The 18,862-nt window shown below is 48.2% G+C and overlaps 5 non-coding genes across 5 annotated transcripts; all 5 read left to right on the top strand.

Annotated features, from left to right (window-relative positions):
• Window positions 1-5,016: 5,016 nt before the first annotated feature.
• TRNAY-GUA (transfer RNA tyrosine (anticodon GUA)) lies at window positions 5,017-5,108 on the top strand. Its single transcript is given in 2 exon segments — window positions 5,017-5,053; window positions 5,073-5,108. It is a non-coding gene; the product is annotated as a tRNA-Tyr (tRNA).
• A 4,385-nt stretch (window positions 5,109-9,493) lies between these two features.
• TRNAK-CUU (transfer RNA lysine (anticodon CUU)) lies at window positions 9,494-9,566 on the top strand. The gene has a single exon. It is a non-coding gene; the product is annotated as a tRNA-Lys (tRNA).
• Window positions 9,567-12,796: 3,230 nt separating this feature from the next.
• TRNAY-GUA (transfer RNA tyrosine (anticodon GUA)) lies at window positions 12,797-12,888 on the top strand. Its single transcript is given in 2 exon segments — window positions 12,797-12,833; window positions 12,853-12,888. It is a non-coding gene; the product is annotated as a tRNA-Tyr (tRNA).
• Window positions 12,889-14,837: 1,949 nt separating this feature from the next.
• Window positions 14,838-14,910, top strand: TRNAK-CUU (transfer RNA lysine (anticodon CUU)). The gene has a single exon. It is a non-coding gene; the product is annotated as a tRNA-Lys (tRNA).
• Window positions 14,911-17,428: 2,518 nt separating this feature from the next.
• On the top strand, window positions 17,429-17,522 carry TRNAY-GUA (transfer RNA tyrosine (anticodon GUA)). Its single transcript has 2 exons — window positions 17,429-17,465; window positions 17,487-17,522. It is a non-coding gene; the product is annotated as a tRNA-Tyr (tRNA).
• Window positions 17,523-18,862: the final 1,340 nt, after the last annotated feature.

The raw sequence follows: 18,862 nt of genomic DNA, 5'->3' as shown, positions 1-18,862 counted from the left end.
TCGCTTCCTTTTTTGGCTTGCGAAAGTATTTCTCTTCGTGTAAACCTTTGCCCAGTGTAGCTATGTTTACTAGTGGAAATTTTGCCTCCGTACAGGAAAGTTTGCCTGTGCTGCACGACGTCAAAGTCCTGTTATCGACGACATGACTACTTTTATTATTTTAATATTACACGTGGGAAATTCTTATCGTATTGCAGTAACATCAATTATAACGCAGAACTAGGCTAACAAATAGCATCGACCTGATTAGGTTAACTGAAGTTTGTCTACCCTGTGTCGTCTGGCTGCTGCGACATTTCTATGGATTTGAGTTAAGAAATTTTTCTTTCTTTTCATTCCTCATTCATTGCTGCGCCGCCGCGGTGGCTCAGCGGTTATGGGGCTGGGCTGCTGACCCGGAAGACGTGGGTTCGATCCCGGCCGCGGCGGCTGAATTTCTTTGGAGGAGAAATTCTGGAGACCCGTGTACTGTGCGATGTCAGTGCACGTTAAAGAACCTCAGGTGGTCGAAATTTCCGGAGCCCTCCACTACGGCGTCTCTCATAGCCTTAGTCGCTTTGGGACGTTAAACCCCATAAACCACCACCATCTCATTTATTGCGGCTTGCGATTAATGTATTTTCTTTACTTATTTTATTATTCTGACCAATGACCGAATAATCGTATTCTGTTTACTACTTTTCTGAAGTTATAATAATAGTTGTTATTCTTGCCCTTCCTGCTAGGGCTCCTCTTAGGGCCCGCAGTATATATGTAAATAAATAAATAGGATGATTCCTTCATATCGTACATAAGTTTTTTTTATTTATATTTCGTTCACAGGACAAAAATGCGTTCGCCCCTTGTGATAGTATTGCCGGTGTGCTGATCCTTAATAAAGAAAACGAAAGAGAAGCTCAGCATTTAGAGTGCGTTACTCTTGTACCGCATTGCCAGCACAGGGAGGTAGTGGTGATGGAAAACGTTTATCGCCTATTAAATTTTTACAGAAAGGTGATTGGGGTAGGGCCCTATTGGCCCTTACCCCTCACAATACTAGGTGAGGCCCCTATTCCGGGGCCCCATTGGCAAGCAACGCCGTCCGCGTCCGTTGAACCAAGGCCCTTTGAGTCTTTAGGTCTTGACAGCCGAGCAGGGCCGCGTCCCAGTCCTCTCTGGTGGGGTTTGGGGTGAGCACTTCCATCCTCGGTGCAGTTGAAGTGGGACCGAACGCAGCGTCGAGTACTTCTTTGTCCGAAAGAATGCCAAGCAGCTTGGCTGCAGGAGCAATATTTTTTACACCGCAGATATGAGCAGCGTATGCCCTGCCTACCAATGAGCATGCGCACAGGTCCCTACGTCGTAGCGACGACATACCTTTAAACCAATGGCGTGGACGTGTTCCGTAGGCAGGCGTAGAAGTGCTGGTCATGAACCAATGGGGAGAGGTGGACATATGACAGAGTAGTGACGTCATGACACGAGTATAATGATCGGTGTGAGGCGTCGTAGGCACCAGGGGGCCCTGCGTATCAGGCTGCTACTGGAGTCACTGGAATAAATTTGCCAGTGACTGGAAAAGTCTCTGGAATAAATTTTTGCAGTTACGCTAGCTGCTACCGCAAAGGTTTTTTTTTTGACGTTGATATAGACCAATTAAATCGGGAAAAAGCATAGAATAGGGTGCCTTTGCATAGAGCAATTGGTTGGGACAACATACCAATGAGGTTAACTCTAATGCTGGGGAAAAATACAAGAAAGCCTTTGTATGCTGCTTTAAGCGACATACAGAAAACTAAAGCAATCCCAGCAAGCTGGCGAGAGAGTAGAATGAGCCCGATATACAAAGCCAAAGGTGAAAAAGATCCCATTAAACCCAACAGGTCTGCAATGGTGACATCGGTATTGTATTGATTACAAATGCAAGTTACTAAGGATCAGCTGCAAGGTCAGACTGAAGATGCAGAGGTGCAGGATGTACTGAGAAAAGGCTCCATACAACGTCGTATCTTAGTGAACAACTTGTTCGCAGTCATCCAATGTATTGAAATTGCAGCAAGGGAAAACCAATCAAAGTGGATGGCGTTTTTAGACATCACGGAGGCTTACGGCAGTGTAAACCAGGCCTTATTACAGAGAGCTTGGAAAGAGAAGATGTGCGTTGTGAAACAATGTCTTGAATGAATTAAGTGTAAAAGGATAACAACGTAGGAGTGAGTTGGCAATGAATGAAAGGTGCTACAAGAATTGCGGTTTATTCTATTTATGGCCTGCATCAGAGAGATTGAATGGAAATTGGAAATGAGCGGATCGAGATTTATTATGTCGTGGCGGCGAAGGAGACAACTGACGTCAAGTCGCATACCGAGACTGATGTACGCCGATAATATCGTTTTTCTAGGAGACGGCACGGCCATTGGCAGACATTCGCGAGAAAATAGCGGAAGTCCTTGGACGGAGATTTAGCGCAGGAAAATCGGAGGTCATGGTTTTTAATGTTCAGCCCGGAACAATCACGCAACAAAACTTGGAGAAAGTTATAGTTAGGACGTACAAGTATCTTGGGATATGGATAAAGGATGGTAGAAACTACGTTAGAGAAAAAAGGAAGAAAGATTGAAGAAAGCAAAAAAAAACGCAGCTGTCATGTAGAATACCGTGATTTGGGGATATAACCAATATGGAGTTATTAGGAGAATCTGGGAAGGAGCTATAGTACTGGGCTTGAACTTTGCGAACGCTGTGGTTGGTTGGGATCTGCCACAACTTCTGCGCTTGAAATAAGGCAGAGGGCAGTCGGTAGCTAGCCTGCGGGGTTCATGTAAACAATACAAATGAAGCAGCTCAAGCTTATAAGAGGTGGTCAACGTTCGAAGCTCGTGAGGCAAAAAGTAGGGTGCAGTGAGAAGAAAGGTTGAGGTAAATGAGTGGGGAGTGATGGATGGCGAGAAATTTCAGGTGCTTTGCAGATGCAGTACCAATAATACATGGAAGAGAAGAATAGACGGCTTGGTAATAAATACAGTGTCAAAGTGAGGAAAAAAGTATTAAGAAAAACACTTTGGAACATAAATTCTGGTGCTCGGGAAATACTTGAAAAAAAAAACTATGTGCAAGCTAACGCTGGGGCTCTATTAGACGACTAAGAAAACATTAAGGGATTTTTTTTGTTAAATTCCAAAGGGATCAAGTGGTTTACTTTTCGAGGTTAAAGCTGGGGGCTTGAGCACGAAGTGTTACCGGCAAAAACATGGCACCACAGATGACATCTGTCATTGCTATATGCAAGAAAGACAATCTATAGGACATAGAGTATTCTTATCCAGTGCAAGGCCCTCCAACCCTCAGTGCACGGTGCCACCGCAAGAGTCTCGAGACAAGCGGCGAATGGCCCTCAAAGGACGTCCTGTAATGGCGTAACTGATTTTACTGACGCCGCGATTAATCCGTGCTTAATCCCCTGGGGAATTTGCCGCTTCGTTCTTGAGCTGTCAGACTATGGTGAGGTCAGTTACTGCGCCCCTTTAGTCGTCAGGCTTCAGCAGCGCATTCGGGTTGTGCCGGGGGAAGGTGAACAAGTAGCTTAAAAGAACTTCTTGCTGGGCTAGTTGGTAATTCATTGTAAAAGTAAAGGCGCCAAAAAACCACACACACACACAAAAGACAAGAGAACGGGATAGAGCGCCTCCCGGGACAGGCGCTCTGTCCCGTTCTCTTGTCTTGTGTGTGTGTGTGGTTTTTTGGCGCCTTTACTTTTACAACGAACAAGTAGCAGCAGCAGTATGCGCACAAAGTCGCTCTATAGCACACTGCTGCAGCACCTGATGACAATTCACGAATGATCGGACCGAAGATCGCGCCTCTAAGGATGCTGAGGAAAAAAGTGAGCAGAGAAAGCAGCAGAGAAGCTGCAGAAATGGCTGAATAAAGTGCAGGGAACAACGTCAGAGGTTATTATGTTACATTATTCAATAAAAACAATAAACAGCGAGTGTTGTCCCATGTTGCCTGCTGCGAAATAAATGAAATGCTTTGAGCTATGCCCCACGGTATAGAAAGTTTACAATGACTATGTCGGAACTTATTTTTATTTCTCTGCTTGGTACTCTCTGTTTGATACGTCAAAAGCAGTCGCTTTGGAGTAAAACAAAAATGTCTAATAACCACATTTCTTTCTCGATACTCTTTTGACATTTTTTACCACATGTAAAGCGTGTGTCCTCACAGCACTTTCTATAGACTTTAAGTGCAAGTTGAATCAATTGTTTCGGTGTGTGAACGTTCAGGATGCTTCTGCTCAGCTCCTTACCACCGCGAGGTGCCAGCTTAAGACACTGGTGGCTACGTCATGATCGTTTACAAAGCGCTGCCTCAGGAAGTATAAGGCACGAAAGAATTTATTCGCCCACTTCTTGTGGTATGTCGATAGCAATTAGGTACCCTAGGTCCTTCTCATTGTACGCACGGGGCACGCAGGAAGGCTAGTGAGATGGACAGAGACAAAGACTCTGATGTGAAGGGGGCTCGCTTACTCCCTCCTATTACTGGTATCAAATTAGAGGAGGCGCTCCTATAATGGGTTCGGGAAAATCGCCTAATTGGACGGACAATAGCGATCGTATAAGGGTGAAGCAAACGAATGCTGGTCGCGATGGCCGCATATAAGACGGAGCCAAACTGCGAAATACAAGCGATTATTGAAGAACCCCGAATGGTCGAAGTTAATCGGGAACCACAAACACGACGCCTCTATTTTCTTCTACCATCTGCTGTATCAATTCCTTCATTGGCCGGTTCAGGTGTCCAGTGAGAGTGAGGCGCTTGCGGTGCATTTCCTTTTCTCAGAAACATTCACAGTTGCAGTAAAACAAAACGAGAGACACTCGGTGCAGAAAGCGAGGAAAGTGAATAGCGGCGCAAGCAGCTCGAGGCCATTGTCCCGTCAAAAGTAAAGCGATACGCTGCCGCGATGGGGCTTTTCCTGCAAGTGCTACATACGGCGCCCTTGAGGAAAAAAAGCCGATTCCGCCTTCGTTCCCGTCGATAGCGCAGTTGGTAGAGCGGTGGACTGTAGGAGGCTTCGCACTATGGACATCCATAGGTCGCTGGTTCGAATCCGGCTCGACGGAGGAAATTTTTTTCCTAGCAATCCGAGTATTCTTGCACAGCGAGTAAGTGCTGATTACCTCCAGCAGTTATTACTGTCGTCCTATGAGAACTTTTATTAAAGTGCTTTACGTTAGTGTTAGTGTGCGACATTCAGCTTGGTGAACACAATGGGGATGTTTTTTCATCCTAAACGGCGAAGCTGAATGCTGAGCTTCAATACCTCTTAGAGCTTTGCCGTCTTAAGCTTGTTGCGCGCGTGTGCCACGCGCATGCGTACTTTGTTCCCAGAGAGGTAACTGCGCAGTGCTGAGGTAGCCGCAAGCTAAATATTTCCACAAATCATATGCGCGGAACATGTGCCACGGTAGCGCCAGAAGGCAGCGGTTCGCTATAACTCTAATTTCAAGCGCTCGATGAACGTAGCAATCACTATAAGCAAATTTGTAACACGGTCTTCACCACATGTTCAAATGAACGTAAACTAAAAAAAGGCTCGAAGCCGACAAGTCCTCACTGCTTTAAACATCGATTGCCCCCGACAGCTAGACACCAAAACCGACATCCCAGCCTCACGGAGAGGACAACTCAAGGCAGCTCCATTACCCAGGAATATGCACCCCGATTTTCACCAGTCAAGACGACAAGCGCGAGCCGAAGCCATGAAAAGACACTACGGCGGGCGCGAGGGCGTGTTCTATGTTGACGCTGCGGGTCCCGAGCAGGGAATGACGGCCGTCGTGGTAGTGCACCAAAACAAACAATGGACGGACTAGTACTGGCTAGCCAGGACATACTGGCTGCGGAAGAAGTGGCGATTGCTTTAGCTGCAACACACACTAGCTCGGAATATATTCTTACAGATTCACAAACATCGTATCGCAATTACCTCAGGTGCAGGATCGCACCACTAGCAGCTAAAGTCCTGCAAGACAGCTACACCCGTGGCTACCAACCCACACACAAACACTTAATATGGGTACCAGGTCACCAGGGCATCTCAGGAAACGAGAGCGCACATGCCTCAGCCGAGCATTTCTCCCCCGGGCACCCATTGCGGATGCCGTGGAACCTCCTACCCCACTACTGACTTACAACGACATACTTCAGCACTTAAGTTTATCCCGACGGGTATACCCTCCGGCGGCTAAGACACTGGACAAAGGGGAGGAACTACACCTCCGAAAGCTACAGACCAACACTTACAACAACCCATGAAGACTACACGCAATAGACCCGGAATCATTTGACTCACTCTGCAAGTTCTGCGGGGAGAAGGCGGACCTGTACCATATGGTATGGGCCTGCCAACGAAATCAGGCGGTCAGTGTCAATAACCAGCCAACGCAGGAGGGGTGGGAGGCAGCTCTGACCAGCTCGGACGAAACTAGTCGAAAAGGACTCATCGAAAGAGCGCGGACAGCAACCTACGCCAATAGGGTTCCGGACTGAGAGCTCCACCCGCCGCTACAACCTCCTAAATAGTTTCATTAAAATATTTTCACCACCACCAACGTTATCTTCATTATGTCCTAATTATGTCTTCAGCAATGGGCGTTTTCGGATGACGGACTGCCGTTTCGGCTCCCTAGATGCTGCCCTTTCCCCATGAAAGTACGAACGTTGTGTTGCGCCGCCGAGCAGTGCTCACAGGTTACTGCATGGCTGCCGGGGACGTAAATGCATGAGGCAAGAGGATTACGGGAAATAAGTCATTTTGTCAAAGCAAGGACACCGCCTGAGGCAAAGCTCTCTGCGCTTGACGGAAACTGGGCCACGAAATCATGGGCGACACTGCAGAAAATCTCTAATTAAGTACAACGTTTAGCAGCAGTCGTAACAAAGGACGCGTGCCGCTGGTAAAATTTAATGAGGTCGCCATCATCATTGCGAGATGTCGCAACATTTTTGTTCGAAAGCGCACAATTTAATCAGAAACGAAAAATAATATGTGGCTGGTTGTTTTCTTGGGTGAATCATGTTAACCCAGATTCTTTAACAGGGTGAATGAATGAATGAATGAACCGTTATTCACTCAACAGCGACATTAAATGAAAGGACGACATGTTTGAACAGTGCCTTTAGAAAGCGGCAAGAATCGTTACACCGAGCCTCATCCTAGGCCCTGAAAACTAGATCTATACGCTGAGATGTTTTTAATGCGAAAGCCTTTAATGCCTCATGCTGTCGGTTGTAATCCGTGTCGGCATCCGTGTCTCCGTCCCTGTCTGCAGCCGAGTCGACAGCCGTGTCGGCAGCCGTGTCGACAGATGTGTCCGCGTTTTGACGGGTGTCCACCGAGATATGTCAGACAGTTACTGCGTAATTTCCTTTCCTCAAATACAGTTTTCAGTTTCTTCATTACAGCCCCTCTTTCTTCTTTCATTGCCACTTCCTCCCTTTCTGTGCGTTGCGGTTAAGGTGTCCAGCGAGATGACTGAGAATTACAGCGCCATTTCCTTTCCTCAAAAAGCGTTGCGTTCAAAGGGCAAGGCATTGCGCCGAACGGATGGTGGCGTTCCGTGGACTCCCTGGCAGCGCTACAACACGCTGTCACGTTCTAGTCCTAAAGGCGAAGCTTAAGCGCCAATAATTAGCAGTCAATTAGTGCTGAGTGATACATTAGTAATTAGCCGTTAATTAGTAATTTGTCATTACTTTGTCATCAGTTATGTGGGACGTCATCCAGTGCTGACGTCACCAGTGTCACACAGGCAAAGTGGTGCGGAAAACGCTTTCGCCTCTACGCACTTTAGACAAAGTGCCCCCTGAAGTTTTTCATCCGGGATCCCTTATCCTGAATAACATACCATGAATAATTTCTTTCGCTTAACCATTCAGAAAAATTAGCGGTGGAGCTCTGAATCACTTAGGTCGCGGATACGTTGAAGATTGTATCCTTGATGCCAGAGAAAATTGTACGCAAATTGGCGGCACAGTTCTCCCCGAGCTCATCTCACGTGGCGCTAACGTGGACGCGACTGCGATCGGTACGCCCACAGTCTTGATCTAAATCAGCGCTAAGAGTGGACGAGGCGTCGGACTGCACACGAACGCCAGGTTAGTTGCTTCATCGAGCTACCGAGAATACTTATTTTCCTTCGTTCTCTTCTGTATCTGCTTTTCTGGTTTCCGCTGGCACAGCTCCAGGTGCTGCACACATTTGCTCGGTGGGTGGGTGGTGGTGAAAACATTTATTAAATCATAGGGAGAGGTGTTGGGGGTCGTGACCTGAAGGCTCACGCCCTTACAACCACTAGGTGGGATGCCTAGACAGGTACCCCATTCGCGTTTGCCGCAGCCCGGGCGCGCTGCGTTAAGGCCCTTTGGGCCTCGAGGGTGCAGCAACCGGACAGGGTCGCCTCCCAGTCCTCTCGGGTGTGGTTTGGGATAGGGGGTAGGGATGGGTTCTGCTGGCAGGCCCACACCATGTGGTAAGTGTCAGACACCTCCCCAATGTGTGAGCACCGCCCGTCGAATTGAGGATCGAAATGTTGCAGAGTTGCCGGGCACAACATCGTGTTGGTGAGCAGGCGCAGGAGTACCCGCTCGTTGACCTTCCCCAGCACTTTGCACGGGGTGGGAAGAGTTTGGTGCGTGGATTTGTAATACTCGCATATTTATTTAAAAGTATAAATCGGATTGAAATCAGTGTCCTGGTCGGCGTCGGGTCCCGTGGGAAATGCCCGGAGAGAGAGCGCGCGGGCGGCGGCGTCGGTTGCCTCATTTCCGTGGACGCCTTGGTGACCTGGAGCCCAAACGAGAGATCGGTGCGCGGGATCCGAGTCTCGGCTACAATTTTGGTAAATGCGATAAGCTAGGGGAGTAACCCACCCTTGCGTGATGTTACGGCAAGCCCCTCGCGAGTCGGTGTTTATGTATTTGGAGGAGGTGTGAGAGGCTGCCAAAGCGATGGCAACCTCTTCTGCGTGAATTGCTGACTGGGCCTTGAAAGTAAGGGCGTCTACTGTTTTACCCTCGTGGACAACCGCGGCCGTGTACCATCCCCTGGGGTCCGGGCCGGACGCGTCCACGTAGAAGACTCCTGGTTTGCTCCGAAAATGGCGGTCCAAGGCTTCCGCCCGCGCCAGGCGCCTGCCATTATGATCCTCTTTGGACATATTGGTGGGGAGAGGCCGCACGTGGAGGGCGCGTCTCCAGTGTACGGGAAGGCGGCATCTCTCCTCTGTGAATTGAGTGTGCTGGATGTGAAGTCGGGCTAAAAGGCGGCGACCCGACCCTGTCTTTGTGAGACGAGTGAGGCTGCAGTAAAACCGCTGCTCTGTAGCGTCGCTAAAACATTGGCCAGTGAACTCTGCCACACCCTGGCGAGACTCCAAAACGGTTGCCGCCTGACCGTCCAGCTAATGGATGCGTTAATACAAGCTTCATTGGCGCCTCGCCCGTCGCCCGGCTAGCTCAGTCGGTAGAGCATGAGACTCTTAATCTCAGTGTCGTGGGTTCGAGCCCCACGTTGGGCGTTTGTCTTTTTTGCTTCTCATTCTTTGCGTTTTTCTGACTGATTTTTGAGGTCGTGTCAAAAAAAAATGGCTGAGGCTTAGCTAAGGTTAAGCCTAGTCAGATGCGAAGCATATTGATGGCTAGGCTTGGTAATACATGGCTTTCCTTGGTTGACGTTCATCCCGCTCTTCATCGGTCTCTGTGGCACGCTGAAGCTTTCGCTTCTCGTTCAAATCAGCCCTGCTTCTAGGCGGCATCCCAATACCTGGCCGCCTCGTAAGTGCCCGGAGAGCGAGGCAAGCTCAGCTTTATACCGCTGCTGTAGCGTCACGTGGTCAGCTGCAGCGCTTCTGACGTGGAGCCTCCACCGCCGCGGCCGACCGCGCGAGCCGGCAGCCCATCTCTCCTCTGCTGTGACGTCATGTTGTCACGTGGTCAGCCGCCGCGCCTCTGATGTGAAGCCTCCACCGCCGCGGCCGACCGCGCGAGCCGGCAGCCCATCTCTCCTCTGCTGTGACGTCATGTCTCGTGGTGTCACGTGGTCACGCTAAAGGTCAATGGTAGATCCACCGCCGCGCTCGACGGGCTGTAGTGTAGCTCTAGTAATATGCTTCGCATAATAAAGCTATACATAGCTTGCACCGACGTCACATCCGGTGGCCGTCGGTTGCGAGTCGGCCATGCTGCCGAACCAACACCAGACCACGTCTAGCTTTCCGCTGCCTATATTAGCTCGCAACGTGTCGGGTCTCGTCCATCCGTAGATTCGGTATGGTTTTGTGTGCCACCCTTGGCTGCTACGACCGTAGCGACAGCTCCAGGTGAAAGAAGAAGCCGTTTAACACGAACTTCATCTGCATTCGTAAGATAATCGTAGGCATGCAAGTGCGAGCGTTCCATGACAGTACGAATCTGCGCGAGCTGTTGCTGCGGCTCGCATTAAGAGCAACGATTTGGAACCCGTCAACCCAAATTTACTTCTGTGCGGAGTGCACTTTGTGACAGGGAAGAGGCCTGTGTCGTCAACTAAATGTTTACGAAAACGTGGGAAGCAATGGCTGCACTTTTGAATGTTGCGGTTTTGATTGACGCCGTCTAATTTGTCTTACAACACAAACCCAGACTGGGTCCCGTGTCGCTGCATCCTAGCTACAGCACCATGCAAGGCGGTTCGGATCGCCACGACCGCAGCGAGCAATGACGGCAGAGAAAGCGGCGTGCCGAGGCCGAGCTTTTCGTCTCGTTGCTTGCGCATCGCAGGCAGGCTTCTCAGCCACCTGCTGTAGAAATCATTGTGTGCCTCCATTGATTCGAAGGCTTTCATTTCTTCCAACTCTACAAAGTTGGAAAGAGTACACGATATCCCCGTGGGCCACTTCAAGGAACATATGAACGCCCATCGTCGCGTCGACTTTCCGTCGCAGCGTGGACGGATCTGTATCGTCGCAAATTTTCACTTTGTGTGCGTAGCGTACGCACGCCGATCGAATAAATTCAGACCAGTAGCCTGCACTGAATGGTTCATTCCTCTGTGCAGTAGGCATCGCGCCCGAAAGATAACAAAATAATCCTGAGTGTCCGAGGACTAATCAGGAATCGCAGGGCAGGCGGGAAGGGACGGCCGAATGGTTCGGCAGCATGGCCGCAAGCGCTTGATGAGGGGCAGAGGTGACGTCACGTGCAACCTATGTATAGGTCGTTGCTGACAACGCGGCTGGTATCACGCTCTAACTGCCTACCAACTCCGTAGTTTCGTTAGCAAAGATGCCATTTTGATCTCGCACGCTCATGTTTCTAACCAGTTACAGCAATAAAAAAAACTGAAGACCAAAAGTGTACCAAAGACTTGTGAGAGAAGAAAGTAAGTTGGGCTAATTGGTGTATATTCATGATTCACAACAGGGTCTTCTTTTCTGCTTTTATGCTTTTCTTCCTCTTCGCCCATCGCCCGGCTAGCTCAGTGGGTAGAGCATGAGACTCTTAATTAAGGGTCGTGGCTTCGAGCCCCACGTTGGGCGTCGCTTCCTTTTTTTGACATTTTGTGGAAATAATGCTCTTCCTGTAAAGCCGTGTCCAAGGCAGCGATTTGCAAATGGAAATTTTGCCTCCGTAAGCCTTTGCAGCCGCGTTTTTTTCTGTAGTGAACGACGTCCGTTCTGTTACCTAATGTAGGACAACTTTTATTATTTGAATATTACACGAGGGAAATTCTTATCATACTGCAATAACGTCAATTAAAACGCAGAACTCGCCTAACAAGTAGCATCGACCTGACTGGGTTAACTGAAGTTTGTCTACCTTGTGTCATCTGGCTGCTATGGCAGTTCTATCGATTTGAATTCAGGAAGTTTTTTCTGCATTCGTTACTCATTGCTGCTTGCGATTGAGGTATTTTATTTACTTATTTTATTACTTTTACCACTGACCGTATAATTGTGTTCTGTTTACGACTTTTCTGAAGTTAGTGTAATAGTTGCTATCCTTGCCCCTCCTGCTAGGGCTCGGCTAAGGGCCTGCAGTGTGGTTTTTAGCATTGGTGGTTTTTGCTTTATGTTTCGTTCACAGGACAAAAATCGTCCGACCCTTGTGATAGTATTGCCAGTATGCTGATGCTTAATAAAGAAAACGAAAGACAAGCTCGGCATTGGGTATCCTAGCTCCTTCTAATTGTACGCACTGGGCAGGCACAAAGGCTAGTGAGCTGGACAGAGTCAAAGACTGTAATGGGAAGGGGGCTTCACTTACTGTTACTGGTATCAAAAGAGGAGGCGCTGCTACATCAAGTTTGTGAAAAGCGCCTATTTGGACGGATAATAGCGATTGTATAAGTGCACAGATAAATGAATGCTACTCGCGATGGCCGCATATAAGACGGAGCCAAACTGCGAAATAAAAGCGATTACGGAAGAACCCCGAGTGCTCGAAGTTAATCAGGAACCACAAACACGGTGTCTCTGTTTTCTCTCTACCCTCTAATTTATCAATTCAATCATTGGCCGGTTCAGGTGTCCAGTGAGAGTGCAGCACTTGCGCTGCATTTCCTTTACCCAAAAACATTCACATTTACGGTAAAACAAAACGAGACAAAGCAAAAATATTCTGTACAGAAAACGAGGAAAGTGAATAGCGGCGCAAGCAGCTCGAGACAATTGTCCCGTCAAAAGTAAAACGATACGCTGCCGCGATGACTTTTCCTGCAAGTGCTACACACGACACAGTTGAGGAAAAGAAGCCGGTTTCAACTCCGTCCCCGTCGATAGCTCAGTTGGTAGAGCGGTGGACTGTAGGAGGCTTCGCACTATGGACATCCATAGGTCGCTGGTTCGAATCCGGCTCGACGAAGGAATCTTTTTTTCCTAGCTCTCGGAGTATTCTTGCGCAATGAACAAGTGCTGATTACCTCCAGCAGTTATTGCTGTCGTCCTATCAGAAAGTTTATTAAAGTGTCTGCCGATAGGGTTAGAGTGCGAACAAGTGCTGATCACCTCCGGTAGTTATTACTGTCGTCCTATCAGAACATTTATAAAAGCGTTTTACGATAGGGTTAGAGTGCGAAATTCATTTTGGGTGACATAATGACGCAGTTGTTGCCATCCCAAACGGCGAAGCTGAATACTGAGCTTCAATACCTTTTACAGCTTTGCCGTCTTAAGCTTGTTGCGCGCGTGTGCCACGCGCATGCGTACTTCGTTCCGAGCGCGGTAACTGTACAGTACTGAGGCATCCGCAAGCTAAACATTTCCACAAATCATACGCGCGTAACATCACCCACGGTAGCGCCAGAAGGCAGCGGTACCCTATATAACTCTAATCTCAAGCGCTCGGTGAACGTAGAAATCACTAAAAGCGAATCTGTAGCACGGTCTTCACCACGCGTTCAAATGATCGTAAACTAAAAAATGCTGATAGGAACGTTGTCTTCATTATGTCTTAATTATGTCTTCAGCAATGGCCATTTTCGAATGACGTACTGCTGTTGCGGCTCCCTTGACGCGGCCTGTTCCCCATGAAAGTAAGAGCGTTGTGTTGCAGCACTCACAGGTTTACATTCTTAAGCAGCGACTTTCTGCACGGCTGCCGGGGACGTGCATGCATGATTAAAGAGGCAAGGGGGTTATTTGAAGTAAATCAGTTTGTCAAAACAAAGACAGCGCCTGAGGCAAAGCTCTCTGCGCTTTACGGAAACTGATGAGCGACAAAATCATGGGCAACACTGCAGAAAATTTCTAATGAAGTTCAGCGTTTAGCAGTACTTTCCGAACAGATGACGCGCGCCGTGAGTAAAATTTAGCTATGTCGCCGTCGTGATTGCGAGATGTCGGAACATTTTTGTTAGAAAGCGCACAATTGAAGCAGAAACGAAAAATAATGTGTGGCTGGTTGGTTTCTTGGGTGAATCTTGGTAACCCAGATTCTTCAAGAGGGTGAGTGAGTGAGTGAGTGAGTGAGTGAGTGAGTGAGTGAGTGAGTGAGTGAGTGAGTGAGTGAGTGAGTGAGTGAGTGAGTGAGTGAGTGAGTGAGTGAGTGAGTGAGTGAGTGAGTGAATGAATGAATGAATGAATGAATGAGTGAATGAATTACTTAGTGAATCATTTGCTCAGCCAACAGCGGCATTAAACAAAGGACGACATGTTTGAACAGTGCCTTTAGAACGCAGCAAGAATTGTTCCACCGAGCCTCATCCTACGAAGTGAAAACTAGATCTATACGCTGATATGTTTTTTCGTCCGGGCTTCCTTACCCTGAATAATTTACTGTGAATAATTTCTGTCGTATAACCATTCAGAAAGATTAGCGGTGGAGGTTTGAATCACTTAGGTCGCCGGTACGTTGAAGATATTATCTTTGATGCCAAAGAAAACTGTATGCAAATTGGCGGCACAGTTCTCCCCGAGCTCAGTTCTCTCTGAGCTCATCTTCCGTGGCGCTAACGTGGACACGACTACGGTCGGTACGCCCGCAATCTCAATTTAAATCAGCGCGAAGCGTGTACGAGACGGCGGACTGCACACGAACGCCAAGTTAGTTGCCCCATCGAGCCACGGAGAAGAATTGTTATTCTCCTCCATTCTCTGCTGTCCTGTATCTGCCTTTCTGGTTTCCGCTGGCACAGACCCAGGTGCTGCACACATTTGCTCGGCGAGGCTGCAGTAGTAGCGCTGCTATGGGGCGGCTGCTAAAGCATCGGCCAGTGAACTCTGCCAGACCTTGGCAAGACTCCAAAAGGGTTGCTGCGCGACCGGCCATCCAATGGATGTGTTAATACATGCTTCTCTGGTGTCTCGCCCGTCGCCCGGCTAGCTCAGTCGGTAGAACATGAGACTCTTAATCTCAGGGTGGTGGGTTCGAGCCCCACGTTGGGCGTCACTTCATTTTTAGCATTTTGTGCAAATATTTTTCTTTGTGCGAAGCGGTGTCCCAGGCACTGATTGTTCGCAACTGCAAATATTGCCTACGTAGCGCAGCGTCTTCAAATCCATGGCTGCTCCGAGTGCTGCTTTCTCTACTGCCCGCTATTGTCTTGCCGCACTAACCCGGCAGCAACGACAACCCCAATTACCAGCTCTGTTTCTGACTCTAACAAAAGCCTGGCAGAACTCAGCAGAAGAAAGTCCCGCTCTCGCCAAACCTCGCAGCCAAGAATTCAGCGCAGTCGTTCCACTGCAGGCAACCAGTCAACACACAGGGCTTGTTGCACTGCCCCCGACTCGCCGTTCAGCTGCTCAGCGTCCCTTTGACCAGATCTCTCCGCTGGCGTCCGTTGTTTCGAACCCCACCGCAGATATGAACAGCGTATGCCCTGCCTACCAATGAGCATGCGCACAGGTCTCATCATAGCGACTACATGCATTTAAACGGATGGCGTGAACGTTTTCCATGGGCGGGCGTAGAGGCTCTGGTCTATACGGCATGAACTAATGGAGAGCAGTGAACATATTGTCACAGGCCAGACGGAGAACAGTCGTAGACGTAGAGGGGGACCGCAGAACGGCCGAGGGTTTTAATCGCTCAGAACAGAGCCAGCTAGAGCGCGCCTCACGCGAACGCGACCACTTCGTCCTCGTCACGGCTTAGCGCGCAGGCAGCTCGAGCCAGGTCCGTGGCATTAGTCCCCCGAAAAAGAAGAGCATCGTCCCGATGCGAGGGTATGTACAAAGCAGAAAACGAACAGGAAAAGCAGGAAGACCATGTTAAAAAAAACGAACAAAAAGAAATAAATTAAAACGCAGAACCCGAACACAGTTTAAAGTGGAGCGTCGTCGCTCTCACGCGAGAAGTATGGCTTAAGTCGCATTACATGCACAATGTCAGTCCGTGGTTGCCGACGACCGGTAGACACAGTTCCACGTGGAACAACCTCATAATCCACGTTTCCAACACGACGGAGCACCTCATAAGGTCCGAAATATCGGTGCAGCAGTTTTTCGGACAATCCCTTTTGGCGGACAGGGGTCCACACCCACACACGGTTTTCCTGACGCCGCGATTAATCCGTGCTTAATCCCTGGGGAATCTGCTGCTTCGTTCTTGAGTTCTATCAGACTATAGTGAGGTCAGTTATTGCGCCATTTTAGTCGTCAGGATTCAACAGCGCATTCGGGTTGTGCCGAGAGGAGATGAACAAGTAGCAGCAGCAGTATGCGCATAAAGTCGCTTTATAGCACACTGCTGCAGCACCTGATGACCATTCACGAACGAGCGGGCCAAGGCTGCTAACGAAAGAAGTGAGCAGAGAAACCAGCAGAGAGGCTGCAGATATGGCTGAATAAAGTGCAGGCACCAACGTCAGAGGTTATGATGATATATTTTTCAATGAGAACAATAAACAGCAAGTGTTGTTCCATGTTGCTTGCTGAGAAATAAATGAAATGCTGTGAGCTATGCCACACGGTATAGAAAGTTTACCATGACTATGTCAGAACATATTTTTATTTCTCTGCTTGGTAGTCTCTTTTTGATGCTTCAAAAGCAGTCGCTTTGGAATAAAAAAAAAATGTATAATAAACGCATTTCTTTCTCGATACACTTTTGACACTTTTTACCACATGTAAAGCGTGTGTCCTCACAGCACTTTCTATAGACTTTAAGTGCAAGTTGAATCATTTGTTTCGCTGAGGGACCGTTCAGGATGCTTCTTCTCAGCTCCTTACCACCGCGAGGTGCGAGAGGTGGCTACGTCATGATCGTTTACAAAGCGCTGCATCACAATGTATAAGGTACAAAAGAATTTATTCGCCCACTTCTGGTATATAGATAGTTATTGGGTGTCCTAGGTCCTTCTCATCGTACTCACGCGGCAGGCACGAAGGCTATACTGAGCTGGGCAGGGTCGAAATCTGTAATGGGAAGGGGGCTCACTTACTCCCTCCTATTACTTGTATCAAATTAGAGGAGGCGCTGCTATATCGAGTTCGGGAAAGTCGCCCAATTGGACGGATAATAGCGATCGTGTAAGGGCACAGAGAAACGAATGCTGGTCGCTATGACCGCATATAAGACGGAGCCAAACTGCGAAATAAAAGCGATTATGGAAGGACCGCAATTGGCCGAAGTTAATCGGGAACCACAAACACGATGCCTATATTTTCTTCTACCGTTTCCTTTATCAATTCCTTCATTGTCCGGTTCAGGTGTCCAGTGAGAGTGAGGCGATTGCGGTGCATTTTCTTTCCTCAAAAACATTCACATTTGCAGTAAAACAAAACAAAACGAGACAAAACAAAAACACTCGGTGCAGAGAGCGAGGGAAGTGAATAGCGGCGCTGAGCAGCTCGAGGTCATTGTCCCGTCGAAAGTAAAACGATACGCAGCCGCGATGGCTTTTCCTGCATGTGCTACATACGGCGCACTTGAGGAAAAGAAGCCGGTCCAGGATCCGTCCCCGTCGATAGCTCAGTTGGTAGAGCGGTGGACTGTAGAGGACTCGTGCTATGGAGGACATCCATAGGTCGCTGGTTCGAATCCGGCTCGACGGAAGATTTGTTTTCTTCCTAGCTGTCCGAGTATTCTTGCGCAGAGAACAAGTGCTCATTACCTTCAGCAGTTATCACTGTCGTGCTATCAATTGTTAAAGTGTTGTTCATCAGTGTTAGACTGCGAAATTCAGCTTGGGGAACAGAATAACGAAGTTTCCATTCTAAACGGCGAAGCTGAATACACAGCCTCGAATTACCGAGCTTTGCCTTTTAGAGCTTTGCCGTCTTAAGCTTGTTGCGCACGTGTGCCACGCGCATGCGCAGTTCGTTCCCAGTGCGGTAACTGTGCAGTACTGAGGTAGCCGCAGGCTAAACATTTCTACAAATCACACGCGTGGAACATGTGCCGAGGCAGTGCCAGAAGGCAGCGGTACGCTTTAACTCTAACCTCAAACGCTCTGTGAACGTAGAAATTACTAAAAGCGAATCCGTAGCATGGTCTTCACCACACGTTAAAATGATCATAAACTAAAAAAGGCTCAAAGCAACGTTATCTTCATTTTGTCTTAATTATGTCTTCAGCAATGGGCGTTTTCGAATGGCGGACTGCTGTTGCGTCTCCATTGACTCTGCCCTTTCCCCATGAAAGTAAGAGCGTTGTCCTGCGCCGCCTAGCAGCACTCGCAGGTTTACATTCTTAAGAAGCGACTTTCTGCATGTATGCCGGGGACGTAAATGCACGATTAAAGGGAAGAGGGTTATGGGAAATAAGTCAGTTTGTCAAAGCAAAGGCACCACCTGAGGCAAAGCTCTGTGCGCTTGACGAAAACGGGACGACAAATTTATGGGAACACTGCAAGAAATTTTTATTAAGTACAACGTTTAGCAGCAGTTTCGGAACAAAGGACGCGCGCCGGGGCTAGAATTTAACGATGTCGCGATCATCATTGCGATGTGTCGCAACATTTATGTTAGAAAGCGCACAATTGAAGCAGGAACGAGAAATAATGCGTGGCTAGTTGGTTTCTTGGGCTTTAAAAGGATGAATGAATGAATGAATGAATGAATGAATGAATGAATGAATGAATGAATGAATGAATGAATGAATGAATGAATGAATGAATGAATGAATGAATGAATGAATGAATCATTTGTGCACTCAACAGCGGAATTAAACAAAGGATGACTTGTTTGAACACTGCCTTTAGAACGCAGCAATAATGGTTACACCGATCCTAATCCTACGCTTTCAAAACAACATCTAGACGCTGAGATGCTTTTTCATCCGGACTCCCTTACCCTGAATAACACACCATGAAAAATTTCTTTCGCGTAACCATTCAGAAAGATTAGCGGTGTAGGTTTGAATCAATTAGGTCGCGGATACGCTGAAGATGGTA

Source organism: Amblyomma mixtum, chromosome 2, assembly GCF_055824585.1.
Source record: "Amblyomma mixtum isolate Tamu chromosome 2, ASM5582458v1, whole genome shotgun sequence".
Lineage (NCBI taxonomy): Eukaryota > Metazoa > Arthropoda > Arachnida > Ixodida > Ixodidae > Amblyomma > Amblyomma mixtum.
Note: the sequence above shows the minus strand (reverse complement) of the source record. Positions and strands in the feature narration are given on the sequence as shown.